General features: G+C 37.9%; 1 long non-coding RNA gene across 2 annotated transcripts; it reads left to right on the top strand.

Annotated features, from left to right (window-relative positions):
- Nucleotides 1-1843: 1843 nt before the first annotated feature.
- Nucleotides 1844-4755, top strand: LOC136491078 (uncharacterized). 2 transcript variants are annotated; one of them, XR_010767940.1, is made up of 4 exons: nt 1844-1879; nt 2755-3838; nt 3926-3990; nt 4626-4755. It is a non-coding gene; the product is annotated as an uncharacterized lncRNA (long non-coding RNA). The 2 variants fall into 2 exon arrangements; XR_010767939.1 differs by lacking the exon at nt 4626-4755 and having other exon boundaries at nt 3926-4069.
- Nucleotides 4756-5043: the final 288 nt, after the last annotated feature.

Genomic DNA, 5043 nt, shown 5'->3' with positions numbered 1-5043 from the left:
TTACAATAAGGTAATAAGATGACGCTATTCAGTCTGCAATAGTTAAAATTCTAAAGAATTTTTTTTCTCTTTATGATGGTTGCCACATTCGGTACCTATAGAACTATTTGTATTCATTGCTTTTTTAGGTTACAAAACTATTTGTTTCTTCCTCACAGGGACACTATGGTGATAGATGCACAGTTATGTGATCATGGTCAATGCTAAGTTTAATGCTCCAATAACAGTGTGGTTATGGACAAGCAAACCGCTCTACCAGCTGCATCTTAGTTCTAGGTGCCTCTTAATTCATGTGGATCCTTATATATAGTGTTTCCATTTTTTAAGTGGTAGCTACAGGTCCAAAATATCTGATTAGCATTTATATTTCACATTATGTCCTTTTTAGTTTATCTAGCTGTCATATATTCTGCTCTCTTTGTTTTATGTTGGTGGTCACATGTCCAAAATATCCTCTAACTATTATGGCAGCTATCATAAGATATTTTTGGTTCAATATGTGGCTTCCCATCTTGTGCTCACGTTTCCAAGAATTTTGAAGCGATACACGGTTTAGATGAATTCATCTATTGCATACTAAAAGTTTTCCTTCGAATCTTGACTATGCTGCTCAGAAAAGTGTGATTTTCTACCCTTGTTTTTTTGGGTGCAGAGTTGCTCTAAATCAGGTTTGTGTTTTTGGATCAATGACATATCAGTGCCTCTATTTTTACCCTATGAAATTGCAGTTTGTCACACTGCTTTTTGTGGTTCTATTTTTTTTAGGAAAATAGCTTACTGAGTTCATCGGAAGCATGCTACAAGATTGGCTTTAACTACATTATCATGCTTGCTCTGACAATGTTTGCTTCTTTCTGCATAGGTTGAATTGGTTTCACGAGTTTGCTTCTTGTGCCATAAATTGAAGTGGTTTGATGAGCCCATTCCTTTGGCTTCGGCCAAACCTTAAATTAAGATTAGTGTTATCACCATGTTCATCTCTCTATATGCGTATGGGTTCACAGTATTGTAACGTAGTGCAGAGATAATAGATAGACACCACTATGGCCATGACTTTATATTGCTATTGCCTTTTTACAGTGGCGCAAAGCAGGTCTGTGATGCCGTCAGGTGATGGCTTGGAGCAGGTGTGTACCGCTGTGCTCATCTTATTGGTTCTTCAATTTGATGCAATTGTTGATCGATTTGGTTGATTCGTGGTTCCACCTATGAATTTATACTTTCCCAGCCATTGCAGCCGACCTGTGTGCCTCTGACCACACCGCACATTGTTGCCCCTTGTCATACTTTAGGGCAGAGGTAGGCGCTGCTCACAGTGGAGATGTGTTCCTTCTGTTTAGTGCAGGTAATGGTAGAATCCCTGGTTGGAGATTTTTTTTATGTTCGTTTTTTTGGCTTTTTCTTTGTTCCCCAAATTAATTAGTTCTGTAATAAAATCATCTACTTACATGATGCTGCTGTGAATGAAAAATTGATCATCAAGCAATCAACTTCCATCTTCTCGAGGATCAGTCCAAATATATGTGCTTCACTGGTTTGGGTAGCTGCAGCCTGTGTAGTAGACGAAGCAGAAAAAAAATTCATATTTCTTCTTTCTGATATTTTTTTTGGGTATCACATTTTTGTTTGGTTCAATTTATTTGGCTTCGTTCATTCCTTCACTTCAGTCACCGGTGCTTTTCTCATGTTCTCTTACATCGTGCAGTTTCTTTACATCGGTGCGGTTCCAAATTATATGTGATCAGCAAAACAAAAACATTCACTTAATTGCCACCTCAAGATTTGTTCATTTGATACATTTTTGCCGGCAATTTCCAGGCCAGAATTCAGGAGGGAAACTAGATTGAATATATATGGATCCGGGGCTGCCAAAATGTTGGTGAGTAAATACTTATTGCATTTGTTAGTTCTTCTAGCTAGAGCTTATTTGGGCAGGGCTTCATGTTCTACAAACTGAATTAAAATCTCTTTCATGCACATCTCCAACCATTTTTATTCTTATGGCAGTCCATTTACTCATCTGATATTTTTTTAACCTACATGCGCGAACTGAGCTAAAATATTTCTCATGTATGAACTGAGCTAGACCACTGTTCTTATGGCAGGCCATTTACATGTATGAACTGAGCTAACATAACAGAAAGCAAGCTGATATTTCTCATGATGTAACCACTGATGCAGAATAATTAATGGAAATATGTTCAGTACTCTTTGTGACCTCAGTTTCACCCTTTTTAGATCATAAACTTTGTACTTACTGATGCTTTGCTAACTTATTCTAAGTATTTGTGGTGTGAAGAAAAAAACAGCCATTGTGTCTACAGATTCAATATGGTTGTCTTCTGAAACTTTTCCTGCTATTATAAATGGTGAGGTCGATAGGATCGGCAGAGCTACATGCTAAATTAAAACAGTGCACTCTTCAGACTTTGGGTTTATAATATGTTTGCAAGACCACCAATTCTGTCCTATGGGCCTGTAATATTCCATTTGTTCTACAAAGACTCTAGGTAATTGTATCATGCGCTCTTATACTGCTAATAAGACTTAAACACGTGGTGTACAATGAGCTACTTTCCTTTGCCCTTCTACCACCCATGAGTTGTTATAGACAAATTTACTTGATGCAAGCATATATATCCCTGGATTATTCCACGATTTAAAAAGGAAACTAAGTCCATAGGTGCTAATTTGTAATAGTTATATGAGTGGAAACACATGCCTCCATTTTTTTCATGCTCTGTGTTATTTCAGATTTCAATGGAATGAGTGTGTACTTTCATCACAATTTGAGCTTTAGACCTACTGAATCATTGGTGGTTTATACATGTAAGTATTATGTCAATTAGTTTCGAATTACACATGTTGATTTACGAAAATAAACATTTAAGTTACTGCCTCATACATGACTGACCAAGATTTATCTGAATCAGTTGTGTTTTCTTTATAGCTATCTTAGTTCACAGCTATTGGTCTGCTGCTGCCTTCACTCAACCTAAATGAGGGAATGGAGTGCTTCATAAAAAAAGAACATGATCCTTACCATCAGCGAGGATGGAGGGAACATGAGCATTTGAACTGCCTTTGCTTTTGAGTCTTGACGCCACTTCACTCAAGGCACCTAAACAACCTCAATACTATATTAGAATATGTTGGTATAATGGTTTGGACAGTTTTTTATTACATGCAAAACTGAAAATATTGGAGCCCAAATTTAGAACCACGTAGTACCTTTTATGATACCCTCATTGCTTTAGCGATGTCTTTGTGCTGGGCCATCAACCACGTAATCTCGTGAGGATACTCTGCGTCCATACCACACCTATACTGCTTTAGCCTCCATCTTTGGTCCATGGTTCACTTTGGTTGGGCAGTAGCAGTACGCAGTAGCTCCTTTCTTTGCCACTTGGGTGCCTATTACTGTCAAGGCATCTCACTGTTAGTAATTGGATTAGATTCATGTATACAATTGAGACTACGCTCTCAATTTTTGATTTGTATGGCTGCTGTTTTTTTTACAAAAAGACCAAGGCTTCTGTCTAAATAGACAGTTCAAACTTACGCCAGGTTAAAATATATATAATGGACAAACTTTTGATCCATTAGTTTTCAGAAAGTATAACCATAGCCTACCTAAATTTTGCGGATGGTAGACCATCTAGATTTCAGTTATATTCGGTGTGGGGAAACTGTCACCACAATTGATAGCTAACAACTCTAGATGGCCTGCATATTGGTTGATAAACCTGTCCATAATTATGTTTCCTGTATTACTAATGTTTCCTATGTATTGTAGTGACTGCTTATTAGCTTGTTGGCTGCACGGTCGAAATGACAGGTCCTTATACAATGCTAGCCCAATTCTATTTGCAGCGTCCCTGTCTAATCAGTTTCCCCACTAATTTCTTTGCTCCTTGCGGTGCAGTGAATAGCCGGTATTTCGCATCGATTCACTTAGCAAGCAGTTTTCAGAGACGCTCTCTTATTTTGGTAAGAAACCTACTTTGGGCCTCTACCTATCTTCATCACCTAGCACATACAAATTCTTTTAGCTTAGCACCATTTTTCAGTCCAGGTAGATGCCTTTTAGGCCTCGAAATAATATCATCTTATTTGGCAATGCCTGTATCAAATTGGTAAGTTAATTTTACATTGTTTGTGACGAAGCACTGATACTTAGGTTATGTAGAGTCTCATGTGTTACTTGGGGACACCCATTTTGGCATGAGTGCAAGAAGCCCGTGCCAGCCACCATAGGCCATCTGATGGTATGTGTTACCTGAACCACATACCCATTATATACTGATGGTATGGTATCGATCACTGAAACTATGCTGGAAGCCTCTTTGTTTATGATATGTTGTTCTAAGCATTTGGATTTATTTTTCTGATTCAAAAACCGGATTCATTTTTCATCTTCCCTATACGCTGTCATTGTTTCTGCATGATTTATTTCACATTCTGATATGCGGATGTACCTCATATTTTTTGTTACACATACTGTGCAAATTAGAAATAGCAAAATGGAAACGCCGTCCTTTTTTTACATGTACTTTGACTGATATGAGTTATGTTCAGAATTAATTCGTAATGACATTAATCTCACATCCTTTTTTTGTTTCCAGAAATAATCACAGAAGGCCGTAATGTTACAGGATGCTCAAAGTATTTTGTCTCCTTTTGTTCGGCATTGTCCCTTAACTGATCTTCATCTATGTTTTGCTATAGTAAATTAGTAATCGACATCAAACCATGCATGCCTTGCTGCGGCTTGACACCAAATGGAGCAATGCCATGGGTGTTCCAAGTATTTTGTTTTCCCTTTTTTAGGCATTGTCCCTTGACTGATCTTTATGTATGTTTCCCTACAGTAGTCGTCATCAAACGATATGTTTTACTGTAGCTCCGCACCGAAGGGAGCAATGCCATCTTCCTGGATTCAATATATATTTTCAAAAGTAAACTTACATGTTCCTACCAACGCGCGCAAGGGCGCGCGCCTTATACTAGTATTACCATATGCTGCATGCATCTCAATATGTC

Source organism: Miscanthus floridulus, chromosome 11 (assembly GCF_019320115.1).
Source record: "Miscanthus floridulus cultivar M001 chromosome 11, ASM1932011v1, whole genome shotgun sequence".
Taxonomy (NCBI): Eukaryota; Viridiplantae; Streptophyta; class Magnoliopsida; order Poales; family Poaceae; genus Miscanthus; species Miscanthus floridulus.
This window is presented reverse-complemented; position numbering and strand designations above follow the sequence as displayed.